The sequence below is a fragment of the Jaculus jaculus genome, chromosome 6 (assembly GCF_020740685.1).
Source record: "Jaculus jaculus isolate mJacJac1 chromosome 6, mJacJac1.mat.Y.cur, whole genome shotgun sequence".
NCBI lineage: Eukaryota > Metazoa > Chordata > Mammalia > Rodentia > Dipodidae > Jaculus > Jaculus jaculus.
In genome coordinates, this window is record NC_059107.1 from 138,018,776 (window position 1) to 138,036,345 (window position 17,570).

The 17,570-nt window shown below is 44.1% G+C and overlaps 1 protein-coding gene and 1 long non-coding RNA gene across 4 annotated transcripts in view; one reads left to right on the plus strand and one right to left on the minus strand.

The window, feature by feature from the left end:
- The window catches only part of Tmcc3 (transmembrane and coiled-coil domain family 3), a 347,661-nt gene that overhangs the window by 219,945 nt on the left and 110,146 nt on the right, over nucleotides 1-17,570 (minus strand). The gene's annotated exons all lie outside the window — the stretch shown is intronic.
- Nucleotides 1,272-15,194, plus strand: LOC123461447. The gene is made up of 4 exons (XR_006637695.1): nucleotides 1,272-1,470; nucleotides 2,473-2,610; nucleotides 12,086-12,182; nucleotides 14,260-15,194. It is a non-coding gene; the product is annotated as an uncharacterized LOC123461447 (long non-coding RNA).

Consider the following 17,570-nt stretch of genomic DNA (forward strand, 5'->3'; position numbering starts at 1 on the left):
CAGCCCCCAGCACAGACCATGGCAATGTTCAGAGGTTGGACAGGAATGTGTTCGATGGGATGATCTAATGCATGCATGCAAACACAGGGGAAAGTGTGCCTATTGCAGCACATTTCTTCCCTTGGACTCTCATCTGGGCACCCCAAAGCCCCTGGTCAAGTTCCTTAGCCAAACTGTACTTACATCTCATGCTAGTGACTGTTTAGACTATAAAAGCAGCCCATTTTCTTTGTAGATGAGTTGGGAATCCACAAAGAACATAAATTGAAGATGAAAATAACCTAGAGACAACAGCTGTTAAATTGCTATTATGCATATATTTATTGCACAAAATTGGAATCATTCTGTTCTTACTGATTTGTGATCTCTTTTCATCTAACCATGTGACATAAACCTTTCACAGGGTACTTAGCTCTTCCAAAACACATAATTTTAAGTCTGTATGGTAGGTACACCACTGTATGACCAAATAAAGTTTACACTAACTGGTCCTCTACTAGTAGACATTTCATTTGTTTTCTTTTTTTTTTCTTGGTTATCATAAAAAATAATACACATTCTTACACATATCTCCATTATGATATCCTCCAGATGGAGTCTATAAGTGGAATTGTCCATCAAATAGAAATAAATTACAGCCCTTGTAACTTGCTATAAGATGCTCCTCAGAGCAATTGTATTGATTAATCCTGTAAAGAACACTAATGCTTAATGTTTTGTTTTTCCTTTACTACTAGTAGATGTTAATATTTTTAAAAACTGTAACACCATGTTTAACTTTCTGTTAGTTAGTCAGCTCTTCTATTAGGCCACAAATTTCTTGGAAGTCTTTACCTCTGTACTACAGCTGGTACGCAGCAGGCTGTGGATGGATGGGCTAGGTGAGTTTTATGAAGGAATACAAGCAGAGACATTAAGCTACGTAAACAAGTGGCCGAGTTCTAGGCATCTCCTGTCCAGCTTATGTAAATGCCACAGGGACAGCTCCTCCTGCCTAGTGGAATTCTGCTGAGTTGAGTGTCCACTTGTTCTTGGGTTTGGAGCGGTAGGCTCACCTCCCACGTGACCTGGCTCTCCCTCCTACTCAGCTTCACCAGGGGAGGTTTTCAAATTACTGATTTGGGTTTACATGATGTTTGCTGCTCCAAGTATAACTAATTAATGTCTTAGCAGCAGAATAACACATCTCAGATTTCCCTTAGCAGAGCAGCGCAGAGTAAACACCACACTGGACCGCTGCACAGCATCCAAACCTACCAACTGGAAAGATGTAACCACCAGGGGCTGAAGCTGACCTAGAATCTGTGCTGAGAGAAATTTAACCCCACGATGGCACGCAAGAGGGCTGCCCCCCATTCTCCAGGCACTCATGGGCAGCCCTCAGGTTGTCAGCCCTCGGGAATCTCTCAGGCACGGAATGAGGCCCAGCGTGTGGATGTAGCCCTGTTGACCAGCATTGCTTAACAGATGGTAAGTACATGTGCAGAGTAAGGAGACTCCAGAGAGGGCGCGCAGGCGAAGACTCGAGGAAGCCGGCAGGAGGCGGGCGGGCTGGGAGGTTTGCTCTGGTGCTCTTCATTGTCGTCCGCACCGAGTCTAACAAATGGGGACGCAGGGAGGAGACAGCTGGGGCCACATCTGGACAGCTGCACAGCTCATAAATTCTGAAGCTCTGATTTGGACATAAGTCAGACGATCTCATGCCTTTCTCTCTTCTATGCCGCTTTCCAACATTATAGGGAAGTGTTTAATGCCTTTGCAAATTCATGCTCCTTTAGCATGAATCATAAATTGAAAAGTATTAACTTTCAAATCATCACCTAAATTCCAGCTATTGTAAGGAGGTTGCCTTTTAAGTGACCCTTATATATGAGAAGGAAACAAGTGAGACTGTTATCTATTTTTAAAATTATTATTATTATTATTATTATTATTATTATTATTACTTTGTTGTTTTTTGAGATAGGGTCTCACTTTAGCTCAGGCCAACCTAGAATTCACTATGTACTTACTAGTCTCAGGGTGGCCTTGAACTCATGGTGATCCTCCTATCTCTGCCTCCTGAGTGCTGGGATTAAAGGCATGCGCCACCACACCTGGCAATTTTGGTTTCTTTAAGAACTGTTATCTAACCCCAACAAATCAATAGCAAAGTTTCCTGTGATGGACAAGCAGAGAGCAAAATGAGCCAGACTCTGTGATGCTAGTTTGTTTGTTTTTTAATGTGCACCCTCTTTAGCTGAGGACAAGAGTTAATCATGTTCATGACATTAAGTGTCAGTGACAACTTATGCGCAAATACCACAGAAGCAGCTCTTTCTCTTGTCTATTTGGTGCCAGGCACTATAGAAACAAAGACAGCAGCTTCCTCCCTCTGCTCAGGAGCTTACGGTCGGTCGGCGCAGGAGATCCAAAGGCCAGCCATCAGAGACCAAAGGACAGCAAAGCAGCTCAGTTGTCTGTGTGTTGTAGGCTTCCAAGGAGTCAAGAATGGACCAAGGGATGAGAGGAACCAAATATGATGCTGGCCGACAATGCATAAATATCATATAAGTCATCCACTTATTGAGCACCCTGCCATGGACCAGGCACCTATCACTACTCATCAAGGTAGAATCTACCACTATTTCCATTTTTAAAAAATACTTAATTAATTAATTAATTTGGGAGAGAGTGTGTGTGGGGGCACACAAGGGCCCCCAGCCGCTGCATACTAACTCCAGATGCATGCGCCACCATGTGCATCTGGCTTACGTGGGTTCTTGGGAATCCAACCTGGGTGTTTTGGCTTTGCAGGCAGGCGCCCTAACTGCTCAGCCATCTCTCCAGTCCTGTTATCTCCATTTTACCAAGAATAACACTGATGCTTACAGACTCATTAATTTACTCTGTAAGACCCTAAACACGAAGGGAACCACCTAGAAATAGAGTCAGTCACTTTTAAGTTGTCCTCCGACCTCTACACATGCCCTGCAGCACATGTGCCCCCCCCACACACACACACATGCACGTGCACACACAACTAAATAAAGACGTAAAAGTTTTTCCTTAAAAAAAAAACATAAGCTGGAGACTGAGAAGGACACCTGCCATTGACCTCTGGCCTACACACACACACACACACACACACACACACACACACACACAAACACACACACACTTATATGCACCAATGCAGATATAGACACATATACATGCAAAAAAAATGAATCTTATGAATCTAATGATAGCTGGGTGTTCTGGTACACACCTGTAATCCCAGCACGTACCAGGCTGAGACAGAAGGGTTTTCATGAGCTGGAGGCTATCCTGGACTACACAGTAAAACCCTGCCTCAAAAGAGAAAAAAAAAAAAAAAGAAAGAAAGAAAAGAAAGAGAAAGGGGAAGAGAGGAAGGGGCAGAGAGACAAAGGGAGGGAAATCGGCATCAACAAGCAGAAAGAGTCCACAGGCAAATGGCTGCAGAGTAGATGGCCACTGTGTCGCTCCTCCCTGTCTGCAGCAGGGAGGGAGACAGCGAAGGCCTGGAGTTGGTCAGAAAGTTGAAGTCCTTTGGCATTCTCCACATCTCGTCAGGAAATTGCTCCCTGATGCCCTCGAGCGCTTTGCTGCCCATACCTCACCCAGCTGATAAATGAAGCACTTTTCTAGAAGTGGCAAGCCCATCTTTACTACGCTTATGACTGGCAAACATAAATCCTTTATCAACCATTCATGTCTCTCTGGGGCTGGGCAGAGAACGGCGTGAGGGACTGAGCACGTCGTTACAAACCTGCCTTGGAAATCAGTGTTTTCTGGATTCTTGGAGGAAGATAAAACATGCTGCTGTTTAACAAGCCCCCCGAGTGTCTTCAGCCAATTTCTTTTTATTTATTTATTTATATTTATATTTATTTGAGACTGAGAGAAAGAAGCAGAAGTGGGGGTGGGGGGTAGAATGGGTGCACCAGGGCCTCCAGCCACTGCAAATGAACTCCAGACGCATGCGCCACCTTGTGCATCTGGCTTACGTGGGTTCTGGGGAATTGAGCCTGGGTCCTTTGGCTTTGCAGGCAAATGCCTTATCTGCTGAGCCATCCCTCCAGCCCCTTCGGCCAACTTCTTACTCAAAGCCAAAGTCCCTGATACTGAGGGGAAGGCCTGGCTCTGAAGTCTGCCTTCTGTGGGCACATCACACACATGGACACCTGAGTGGAACTATGAGAGAGATGGACCCTCTGCACGCTGTAAGCATTTTTGTGTGTGTGAGGGTCTAAGGATCAAAACCAGAATCTTGTGCATGCTAAGCCAATGCCATACTACTGAGGTATAGCCCAGTTCAGACCCTGTATGGAGTTAGGAAAGCATCACATACCCACCTGCTGTTGTGACTGATGCTGGGCCATTGACTTCTGACCTTTGCCAAGCAATGGGCATTTCTGAAGTTCTCTGGGCAATGCTTTCCTGAGCCACAATAACCCCCGATATTTACTGAGCCCTTAGCATGTGCCAGGCACAGCTCTCCAAGTCTTTATGTATGTTTCCTTTTTCTTTTTCACAACAATGCTGAGGGGTAGTTCTATTGCTATCCTCACATTTTACAAACACAGAAACTGAAGCACAGAGATAAAGAACTCGCTCAAGGCTACACAGCTGGAAAAGCCAAGCTTCAATTCACACTGGCAGCCGGGCGTGGTGGCGCACGCCTTTAATCCCAGCTCTCAGGAGGTAGAGGTAGGAGGATTGCCGTGAGTTCGAGGCCACCCTGAGACTCCATAGTGAATTCCAGGTCAGCCTGGGCTGGAGTGAGACCCCACCTCGGAAAAAAAAAAAGAAGAAGAAAAAATAAAAACACCCACAATTCAGACTGGCCCTAAGGCGCCACACCTGCCTCTATGCTGCTCAAGCTTGCTAAGTATGCTTTGTACAGCATGGGTTTTTGTGGGGTCCCCCCATAAATTCAACGATGAGTTCTCTCTCCCCTCTTCTGGCATCCTAGCAAACCACTGGCTCAGCATCTGTGGTAGTTCGTGGGTTCTGAATGCTTGGTCCTCAGCTCATGACCACTTAGGAGGGGAGCCTTGCTGGAGGAGTGTGTCACGGGGGGAGGGTGGGCCTCAGGTTTTATTAGTCCCCCAGCTTGTCAGTGTTAGTTCAGCTCACTCTCCTGTTGCTGTTTTCTGCCTCCTGTGGCAAGGAGGTGACATCCAGCCACTGCTCATGACATGCTTTCCCCTGCCACCTTGAAGCTTCCCCTCAAGACTGTAGGTCAAAAGAAATCCTTTCCCCCCATCGGGTGCTTTGGGTCCCAAGGTGGTCATCTTATACTTGTTGCTTCAGGTCTTGGCTGCTTCCACACTGCAAAGGAGTGTGTGTGTGTGTGTGTGTGTGTGTGCGCGCGCACACACACATTAAATGTGGAAATTCAAATTTCCACATTACAGCCTCAGAATAATAAATACCAAGAGGGTAGATCAGGCATGATCTCCACTCCAGAAACAGGTTAATTAAGGCTCAGAGAGCCGTGTGATAAGTTAATATATATCTTATCATTAATATTCAGATATCTCATCCCAAATGGCATTTTCTACTGATTTTTCAGAGCTACCCTCCCTGTTGAAGCAATACAGGTTTTTAGAACAAAGAGAAGCCCTCTCCTCCCCCAAGGGGAGTGACCTTGGGCAAGCCATCTAACATCTGGCTTAGATTTCGTTCCATCTGATAGGTGGGTAGCTCTACTGAGTGCTCTTTGACCATCATGCAGAAAAGAGGGTGTAACTATGAAGCACCTGTGACACGGAGAAAAATGTAACTCCCTAAGGCTCTTTTCTGCTCTAAAAGCCTGGACCCGAATTTCCTGCTTGGGAGGCCACCCACCCCCAGGGAAGAGAGGACTCCAGGTTGCTGGTTCTTTTCAATCTAAAGTCTCCAGGGGCGGCACACTTGGCAGTTACTGATTGATATCTCAGTTGTGCAGCCCAGTGTCTGCGGACTTAAGTTCCAGGGAGCAAGAAGCTGGCGCGTGGTCCAAGAGGAAGACAACCAAACTGGAGCGCCACTGCCCCCCCTGCCCAGGCTGACCTTAGAGGATAGGAAATTTTGGAGAGATGGAGTGTTGCTCACTTCAGCAGCACGTATACTGAAAGTGGAACAATTCAGAGATTAGCATGTTCCTGAATTCGTAAAGTGTTCCATTTTTTAAAAATGATTTTTATTTATTTATTCCACAGAGAAAGAGGGAGAGAGGAGGAATGGGCGCGCCAGGGCCTCCAGCCACTGCAAATGAACTCCAGACCCATGCACCCTCTTGTGCATCTGGCTAACGTGGGCTCTGGGAAATCAAAACCTGGGTCCTTCGGCTTTGCAGGCAAACACCTTAACTGCTAAGCCATCCCTCCGGCCCAAGTGTTCCTATTTTTTTTTATTTTTTATTTTATTTTATTTTTTTTTTTACGGAAGAAAAGACAGGAACAGACAGAGAAGATGGGGCGGAATTTCAGGGAGGGTAGTGATAGGGATTGCAGTAGTAATGGAAAGGGAGAGAATGGACAGTGAGAGCCTGCGCTGAGGTCTGGGATATGAAGATAGAACATCCGGCCATGTATTCAGGCTGCAGTAAGTAGGACACTTGACTGGGTGGAAGGGCTAGGGCGGGAGGCTGGGATTAAGTAATCATGTGACAGAGTACACATTCTTGCATTTTGCCTTTCCTTAACAAGTGCTTTTCATATATGATCTTATTTAACCCTTGTATACTAAGCCTATGCTAGCCACACCAGTGGGCAAGTGAGGAGACACACTCAGAAATTCAGACATGGGTTATTTCCACATTTGAGCCTCAGAATCATACACAAAGGGTAGATTAGAAATGATCTCCACTCCAGAAACGGGTCAACTGAGGCTCAGAACTAAGTGGTTCTCACTGCTAAAAGCAAACCATTCTTTTTATGAGTAATATTTAAAATTCACCTTTAATTTTTTAAATATTTTAATTAATTAATTAACTTATTTATTTTATTTATTTTTGGGTTTTCAAGGTAGGGTCTCACTCTAGCTCAGGCTGACCTGGAATTCACAATGTAGTTTCAGGGTGGCCTCGAACTCACAGCAATCCTCCTACCTCTGCCTCCCGAGTGCTGGGATTAAAGGTGTGCGCCACCACACCCTAATATTTTAATATTTTATTTTTATTTACTAATTTAATTGACACAGCTAATATTTTTATTTTTGTTTATTTATTTGAGAGAGAAATAGCCAGGTAGAGAGAGAACAGGTGTGCTGGGGCCTCTAGCCACTGCAAACAAGCTCCAGATGCGTGTGCCTCCTTGTGCATCTGGCTTACATGGGTCCTGGGGAGTCGAACCTAGGTCCTTTGACTTTGCAGGCAAGCGCCTTAACTACTAAGCCATCTCTCTAGCCCCTCAGTTAATTTTTTGAAATGAAATAAAAATCAGGAATAAAGTGAAGCCCATCCTCGAGACAACCAACTTCCCAACCCCCTCCCCCCAAACACACATATGTATCTAAGTGCTCATGAGGGATGGAATGTTCCAAGCTAAGGCCTGTCCAAAGCCAAAGCTGGGTCGGGCCTTCAACTTTGTCACCTACCTTTTAGGGCAAGGTTCTTTCATCCTGAGGGGGGTGCAGCCAGAGCAGAAGTCACAGGCCACCAATATGATGGCTGAGAAGCTGAGTAACAGTGCAGCCAGGCCTTAGGCTTCCTGCCCTTCTACTGTGGAGCACGGTATTAAGAAAATTCCATTGACATCCACTCACATCTCAGATCCCTTAGCTGTGGAACTCATCTGAAGAAAATGGAAATTAAGCCTTTACTATCCTGTCATGGTACATACTTGGCTCCTAGTTCTGATGGAAAACCCACAGGAACCTCAGAAGTACTTAACTCAGTGTGCTCTGAATGCTTGATTCCCCAGCTGGGGGCAACTTGGGAGGTGGGAGTCTTGCTGGACAAGGTATGTTCCTACTCTGGGGAGTGATAGCCCAGCTTTTCCACTCTCTTGCTGCTGTTTTCCGCCTGCTGTGGCAGATTTTGGTGTCCAGCCTCTGCCTGTATCATGCTTTTCCTGCCACCATGAGCTTCCCCTTGGGACTGTAAGCCAAAATAAATGCTTCCCTCCCATCAGCTGCTTTTGGTGGATGTTTTGCCCCAGCAACATGAAGGTGATTATAAGAACACTCATCATGGTGAGGGTAAACTAACTTACAAAAGACAAGGAGGAGCTGGGGAGATGGGTCAGTGGTTAAGGCACTTGCTTGTAAAGCCTGCCGATCGATCCAGGTTCAGCTCCCTAGTACCCCTGTAAGGCCAGATGCACAAAGTGGTACATGCATCAGGAGTCTGTTTGCAATGGCAAGAGACCCTAAGGATACCTCCTCTCCCTTTTCTCTCTCTCTTTCAAATAAAAAAAAAATATTAAGACAGAGAGAAACAAGATCTTTGTTTTAAAAGTCTATGTGTATGACTATGTGTATTTCAGCACCATTAACAAAGAACCAATATATAAAATCAACCTAGGTAATCCATCAAAAGAGTGGGGGGGAACCAACAGACAAAAATGTGGAGCATATGCACAATGGAATATTATCTGGCCATAAAAAATCCTCTCATTATACATGAAGCTGGAGGATAGTCTATGAAGAGAAATAATGCAAACATCTAAAAAGCTGATTTCAAATAACATGGAGAACAGTGATTCATAGAACCTGGGAAGGATATGGAGAGGGGAGGAATGGAATAAGGATGGTTGATGGGCTCAGGGTTGTAGTTAGACAGGCTTAATAGCTTCTAATCTTCTAAAGCACAGGAGGATAACTATGGTTGACAATAATTAATTATCTCTTTCATAATAGCTAGGAAAGGGGACCTTGAATGTTTCCAACACAAAGAAATGATATCCATTGGGGGTGATTTTATATATATATATATATATTGTCCTGATCTGATCCCTACTTGTATGCATGTATTGCAGTGTCACATTACACTCCATACATATGTACAATAACTGTGTCAATTAAAAACAAGAATTATAAGGCTGGAGGGTTGGCTTAGCAGTTAAGGTGTTTGCCTGCAAAGCCAAAGGACCCAGGTTCAATTCCCCAGGACCCACATTAGCTAGATGCGCAAGGGGGCACGCGCATCTGTAGTTCGTTTGCAGAGGCTGGAGGCCCTGGCATGCCTATTCTTTCTTTCTGTCTGTCTGTCTGTCTTTCTTTCTTACTTTCTTTCTCTTGTTCTCTCTCTCTCTCTCTCCCTCTTTCTCTGCCAAATAAATAAAAGTATTTAAAAATAAGAGCTATATTTTAAACCAATAAATACAAGTGTGTGCCTGGCTCTGGACTACGTATATCTTCCTCTTGGCCTAACCACTGACAGGGCCAATGGCTTTGGTTCAACCCTGCCAACAAAAGTACAATAAGACATCCAGAGCTAACATTCCAGAGACGCCTTTTGGGAGATTTTTGGACTGACAACGATTATTTGCAGATTCTCAGGAAGAAAAGCCAAACATTATTTCCATTCTCGAGGTTTAATTCATGTGACTTGATGCTGCATTGGCATGCTTGTAAACCTAGGTCATGATCAGTCACGCAGGACACCATGTCCTTCTCTCAATAGTACGCTGGCGGCACAGCATTCCTTCAGGAGACATGAGAGTAAGGAAGATAAACCACCACATGGCGGCTGCTTTCCTCTGGCTCATGCCTTAAGTTCCATCCACCCAGAACTACACATTCAGTGAATGGTTATGACACACCAACCCTGCACAAGCCAGCATGAAGTTTAAAGCTAGCCTTGGTTCTTGCAGGAGAGTCTACAGTGAGCCAGAACTCAGAGACACAGTCCTGTGGGAGGCAGGATCTTAAAGACAATGGAAATAGCATAAAGGGAGAAACTATGGCTGAAGAGATGGTTTAGCAGTTAAAGTGTTTGCCTGCAAAGCCTAAGAACCCAGGTTCAATTCCCCAGTACCCACATAAGCCAAATACACATGGTGGCACATACATGTGGAGTTCATTTGCAGTGGCTAGAGGTCCTGGCCTACTCATTCTCTCTCTATCTGCCTCTCTCTCTCTCTCTCTTTATCTCAAATAACTAAAAAATTAAAATTAAAAAAAAAAAAGATTCTAGTCAATACTGGGCTGCATGTAACAGCCATGAATAGTGTGCACAGATAACATAGATTGAATTTGACAGATAAAACTTTTTCACAAGATTAACAGGCAAAGCTACAGATGATTGGGCTTCTGCAGGAGAAGGAAAATACTTGGTAGCAGAGGCCAGTAAGTTGAAAAGGAGACATAAAGGGAAGAGAAAGGAAGCGAGGAGGATACTTAATAGGTTGATATTGTATATATGTAAGTACAATGATTGAGATGGGGAGGTAATATGATGGAGAATGGAATTTCAAAGGGGAAAGTGTGGGGGTGGGGTGGGAGGGAATTACCATGGGACTTTTATTATAATCATGGAAAATGTTAATAAAAATTTAAAAATTAAAAAAAAAAAAAAGATTAACAGGCAAGTCTTCCTGAAATTAACTGTCTATGTGTATGTCAGGAAGGGGTCTGGGGGTGGGCTGTGGATTGAACCTAAGGCCTTGCCCATGAGAGGCAAGTGCTGTACCACTGAGCACTGTCTCAGTTGTTAATTAGCCACTAATCACACATACTAGTAAGCTTAAAATTGGTTTACTGAGCAGAGAGAAGACTATTGGTTTTCAGCAGGGAATTAATCACCAAGTGTGAGGGAAGGGGGTGCTAAGTGCTAGGTGGAAGGTCTAGCCATGCAGGGCATGGGTGCACATAGCCTTACCAACAGGGGAGACAGAGAGACGGCAGGGGACACACAGGGCAAGAGGACCTTAAGGCTATTGAAGCTCTGTTCCATTAACTCTGTCCGTCAATTAATCAATCCATTAATTCATCACTCATAAAAGAAAAACATGCTATATTGCTAGAGAATGGACAAGTATGGCTAAAATTTGTTTCATTTCTAACACACATGGGGAAGCTAATATTTTAATTTTCTTCTTGTTCCTGTATTTGCAACAACAAATTCCTTGATTTCTGCTCCAAAGTCAGAGTATAGAATTTGATTCCGTGGAGGGTAGAAAAGTCCACTTCCATGATGTGATGCCCTCACCTTGTGGAATGCTGAGACACTGCTGCTAAATGTTTTTTTCAAGCAGCTCGATTGAGACAGAATTTCGTATCTAAAGTTCACTTAAATATACAATTCAATGGATTTTCATATAATCTTATTTTAGAGCATTTTGGGGATCCCAAAGCCACCCATTAATATACAGTATTGGTCTTCTGTGACTGGTTTCTTTCAATTACATGTTTTTGGGGTTCACTTTGTTGCAGAAGGTATCAGTACCCTTGTAGCAGACAGCTTCAGGGTCGCTGAGATGAACTTCCAGACCTTCCAGACCAGGAACAGTTATGGAGGAAAAGATTTATTGAAGCTTACACATCCAGGGCAAGTTCCATAATGGCAGAAGAAGCTGGCCTGCTTTCATAGTACCAAATACAGAAAGAGAAACACAAGCCAAAAAGCCAAAAGCCACACAGCACAGCACACTTCAGGAACTCCAGCTAGGTACACTTTGCATATCTTTAGATTGAAATCTGAAACCCACCACCGAACTTTAAGGAAACCCCCTCCCCCCCCCCTCAGTGATACTGCCTCCAGCCAAGTGGCTGCAGATGCAAACTACAAACTAACAAAACACTGAATATATTGGGGGCCATCTATTCAAACTACTACAACCCTCATTGTTCGATTACCGAATAACCTCCTTATATGAACAGATCACATTTTGCTTATTTGCTTATCAGTTCAATGAAACCTGGGTTGTTCCATTCGTTTTTGGCCATTCATAACATTGCTGTATACATTTGTACACGAGTTTTGGTATGCACGTATGTTTGCATATCTGCTGGGCATAGAATATAACTGAGAATGGCATTGCTGAGTTTTCAGGGGATCAGAGCACCACTTGGAACATAGCCCAAAGGGAGGGGCAACTTCAAGGAGGACATATTCACACACCCATGCTTACAGCACCATTAATCTTGACAGCCCAAAGAAAAGCAGCTCAAGTGTCCACTGACATGAATGGACAAGTGGAATATTGGCCTTACAAAGGAAGGAAAACTGGACCCACGCTATGCCATGGGTGAGTCTCAAAAACATTGTGCTAAGAGAAATACACCAGTCACGAAAGAACAAACACTATAGGACTCCACTTATGCCAGGTGTTCAAGTTCAGGTACAGTATTAAGAGAGAGAGGGAATGGATAGTTACTGCCTAACAGGTATAGACTTTCTGCATGAAAGGATGAAAGTACATTGACAGTGACAACAGTTGTTCAACAATGTGAATGTAATGAATGTCACTGAACTTCACATTTAAAACTAATTTAAATGATAGACAGATAAATAAACAGCTGAGGGCAGTAGTTAGCATCCTGTCCTCCGGTTCTGGTTTATTTTATTTATTTTTAAAAATATTTTATTTTTATTTATCTATTTGACAGAGAGAAAGAGGGAGAAAGAGAAGGAGGGAGAGAGAGATTGAGAATGGGCACACTAGGGCTCCAGCCACTGCAAACAAACTCCAGACGCACGCACCCGCTTGTGCATCTGGCTTATGTGGGTCCTGGGGAGTCAAACCTGGGTCCTTTGGCTTTGCAGACAAATGCCTTAACCACCCTCCAGCCCAGGTTCTGGTTTATTGTATTGTCTCTTCCTGCCAACTTCTATGCCAAAAAGTAAGATAAACTGAAGACTTAAAAAAGGAAAAGGCTTGGGCTGGGGAAATTGCTCAGAAGATAGAGGGTTTGCCTGGAAATGCATTCCATCCCCAGTACCCACTGTTTAGCTAGTCTAGCCTAATTGGTCATCCCCAAGTCAATGAGAGACCTTGTCTCAAGAAAGATAGAGATGCGGGTCAGTGGTTAAGGTGCTTTCCTGCAAAGCCTAAGGACCAGGGTTTGATTCTCCAATATCCATGTAAAGCCAGATACACAAAGTGGTGCATGTGTCTGAAGTTCATTTGCAGTGGCTAGAAGCCTTGGCGCACCCATTCTCTGTCTGCTTCTCTCTCTCTCAAATAAATAAATTAAAAGGAAGGTTTAAAATATATTTTTTTTTGAGGTAGGGTCTTGCTGTAGCCCAGAATGACCTGAAGTTCACTATGTAGTCTCAGGGTGGCCTCAAACTCATGGAAATCCTCCTACCTCTGCCTCCCAGGTACTGGGATTAAAAGTGTGAACCACCATGCCCAGCTCTAAAAAATATTTTTTAAAATACATTTTAAAGAAAAGGTGTGTGGCACCTGAGGTTATCTTGGCCTCTGTGTGCACTCATCACATGCTTATCTGCACACATACGTGTAACACATATACAAGCACATGCACACTATACACACACATGAAAAAATAAAAGGTTTAAAAAATCCAAGAATTAGCAGCCTTGATATTAACAGCAAAATGGGGTGAAGATTCTTTCTGCTCCTGTCTGTGGAGGGTCTGCCCCACATGACAAACTGCGCTAATAGGAGGGGTCTGAAAATACCTAACATAAGGACTATGCTCCCTAGAGGAATTGCCAGACAAGGACATTTCACTCCCACAAATAGGAGTTTTAGCAGTTACCTTTTTGTTGCTAGGACAAAAGCACCAGACCAGAAGCAGCTTATGGAAGGAAAGGGTTTATTTACTTCAGCTGACAATTTTGAGGGGAAGTTTCAGCACGATGGGAAAAGCATGCCAGGAGCAGACAGCTGGACGTCACATCTCCACTTCACCACAGAGGAAGCAGAGAGCATGTGCTTCCTGCGCAACAAGAGGGGCTGGGCTACAATACTACAAGGCCAGACCCAGTGACCCACCTCCCCCAGCAAGGCCTCACCTCCCAAGGGTTCTACCAGCTAAGGATTAAGTTTGAGGCTTAATTACAAACACGTGAGACTAAGGAGGGCATTTCATACTCAAACCAGCATTGGATACAACTTAATTGACCCTCTTGAATGGGGACTCCGTGATTATTGACAAATGAACAGTGAGGGCCTGACTTGTAGGGGAGCTCCAGGTCTGTTATGCCTCATTCCACAACACATCTCTCAACTCTGAACATTCACTACCTACCTCTTATTCACCTATTAAATACAAAGAGAGCAATTATGCAATTTGGGACTTGGGCAATCATTTTTATTATGAATGAATTCATGCCTACGATCTCATGTTTTGCAGGGCTGCATATAAAAGCTCACTGTGACTTAATAGTATGATGTCTATTCATACTGTGAAGTCATTAGCAACAGAGCCATCCTGCTGAGAGCAAAGAGGAAATGCCACATATGACCGAAGACAAAATTATCTACCAAATCAAGACCTGGACGTCTCAAATACATTTGGCACAGAAGACATCAGATTAAGAACATGTTCTAGCAGAGGGATTAGGTTAAATAACCCATGCCAAGAGCTTTAAGAAGCAGCAGACACATCTCTTATGGAGGCATAAAGAGTCCTCCAGCAGCTCAAAAATACTTACTAAGCACCTATTATGAGCCAAGCACCACACTAGGTTCTAGGGATATAATAACAAATGAAACTTGACTTTCCTTCAAATATCTCAGGGTCTACGGTGGGGATAGATGGGTATTAATAAGACGTGATATTGATGTAACAGAACATACATAGATAGTGTTAACACAGCAAGATAGAAGAAGGCATGGCGGACTCAAGGCAGACTTGCTTGAGGAGGGACAGCTTAGGGCGCACTGAAGACATCCGTGGCAGGAAGAAGAAAGCCATGGGAAGTGTTCCTGAGCGGAACATGCACAGAGAGGACAGCTCACAGACCAAGCACCACTCTGGTCCCTGGAGTTAGGAGAAATCAGACAGGGTCTTGCCCTCCTACTTGTTAATCTTCTCCAGCCTCAACTTTCACATCTATAAAATAAGGGGAGCAAGTGGAACTCTTCCCAAGGGACTAGACACCCAGAACGAGCTTGATACACGTAGCTGTTACCATGAAAATAATGTCTTTTCTAAAACAGAGAGACGTAGTATGGCAAGGATTCAGAGAAGCACCGGATTCTTGCAATGGGCGCTGACTTTGATGTCCACTCATGGCCTTGCGTGAAGTTTTCATGTCCAATAAAATGATGCTTTAGACATGTAAACTTGTTGATGTAGCCCTTTTTTAAAAAAAAATTTTTTTTATTTTCATTTATTTATTTGAGAGCGACAGAGAGAGAAAGAGGCAGAAAGAGAGAGAATGGACACACCGCGGCCTCCAGCCACTGCAAATGAATGCCAGATGCGTGCGCCCCCTTGTGCATCTGGCTAACGTGGGTCCTGGGGAATCGAGCCTCGAACCGGGGTCCTTAGGCTTCACAGGCAAGCATTTAACCACTAAGCCATCTCTCCATCTAAGATGGCAGCTGAAGCCCTGGTCGTGACAACTGCACTCCACATAATATGGCGAAGCAAAGTATAGTCAAGAAAGGCCACCACAGGGCCACCCAACAACTTCCTGTCCTCATTCTACTGGCCTCCTCCAGCTGCGAGGGAGGCTAGCCATATCATCTTTCTACTGAATAGCTAGCTCTGTGCTCACTAAAATGTGTGGGTTGTCTGAGAAGAATTCTGGGGAAATGCGCAACTTTGGTGATGGCAGAAATGGGTACTTACAGGGGGTCATTGCTGGCATCCGAAAGTGTTAATTATGAAGAATTTGTACAACTTTAGCTGCAAAGACTGACAAGAAAATTAGGGAAACTGTTCCGCAGGAGGAAGCCACAGAGGAGACAGAATGAGCTCTTGATGAACTGAAGAGGCTACATGAGGAACATGTAAGCTATTGGTGCCTTTAGTAAATGCAGGGCATCCTCTGATCCAGTAAACCATTACTGGCATTTCCTTCAAGAGAAAACCAACTATATGTAAAAATGGGTTTGTTGAAGAAATTCAGTAAGAGGGACTGGAGAGATGGCTCAGAGGTTAAGGCCTACAAAGGCTAATGAGCCAGGTTGGAGTCCCTACTACCTATGTAAAGCCAGATGCACAAAGTGGCACATGTACCTGGAGTTCTTTTACAGTGGCTAGAGACCATGGCACACACATTCTATCTCTCTTTGTACTTGAAAACAAATAAAAATATTTTTAAAAAGAATATTCAGTAAGAGAAAACAGGATTGAATTACTACACAACACACTGTAGCATGTTACATAGACAATGAAAAATATCTTCAGGGTTGGAGAAATGGCTCAGCAGTTAACACACTTGCCTACAAAGCCTAATGACCCAGGTTTGATTCCCCAGTACTCACATGAAGCCCGATGCACAAAGAGGAGCATACATCTGGAGTTCATTGGCAGTGGCTAGAGACCCTGGTACACCTATAGTCATTCATTCAATCAATTAATATCCCTCTCTTTCTCTCTCTCCTTGCAAATAAATAAGGAAAAGAAAACCATATTCAAACACGCTGCTTTCTGGATGAAGTAGACAAAAAGATTTTACTGATTATAGCTGGATATGGATTAAGTGTATATAAATGTCAAAATGAATTTAACTTATACTCATTTGTCAGATCTTAACTCAAACATGGCTTTTTTTTTTTCTTTTTTATTTGGTGCTGAGGACCATGTCAGACATATATTTTTGTTTGTTTGTTTTTCAGCCAAGTGCTTATCTGTGTGTATTCAGTGTTGCCAGCACCTTCCTGGAGCCCCTGTCTGTTAAAAAGCAGGTTTTGTGTGACTCCTCCTGTTAGACTTTAAGCTCCCTCGGGGCAGGGACATTCAATGGGTGTCAGGGTCTTTTCCTGCCCAGCATTCCTCCTCCTTCAGCCACAGACCTAGAGTGTGACCAGGTCTAACCAATCAGCCCTTGCACCCCACCCCATCACTCTACTTCAGGGGTCTGTTTATCTCTGCCTTGCAGGACCCTCACTCAGGCAGCCTCCCATGAATGCCTAAGGCTCAGGAATGGAATCATAGGTGGATGCTCTTCTGGCAAGCCAGTACTTGGCAGAAGCTGGCCAAAGACATATGTGGGTTGAGGTTATATATGATGGATGAGGGCAAAACAGAAATAATATCAAAATAGAAGAAGGACTAGTTGGAAAGAAGTGCAAGGGGGATAGGGAAAGGGGATAAGAGAAGGTCACAGGAACCTGTGTACCTGTGTGAAAACTGACAATAGAAAAGTTTAAGGGAGCCGGGCGTGGTGGCGCACGCCTTTAATCCCAGCACTCAGGAGGCAGAGGTAGGAGGACTGTCATGAGTTCAAGGCCACCCTGAGACTACATAGTGAATTCCAGGTCAGCCTGGACCAGAGTGAGACCCTATCTTGAAAAACCAAAAGGAAAGAGAAAAAGAAAAAGAAAAGTTTAAGGGAGGGCTGGAGAGATACCTTAGTAGTTAGGGCACTTGACTGCAAAGCCAAGGGACCCAGGTTCAATTCCCTAGGACCCACATAAGCCAGATGCACAAGGTGGCATATGCATCTGGAGTTTGTTTGCAGGAGCTGAAGGCTCTGGCATTGCCCGTTT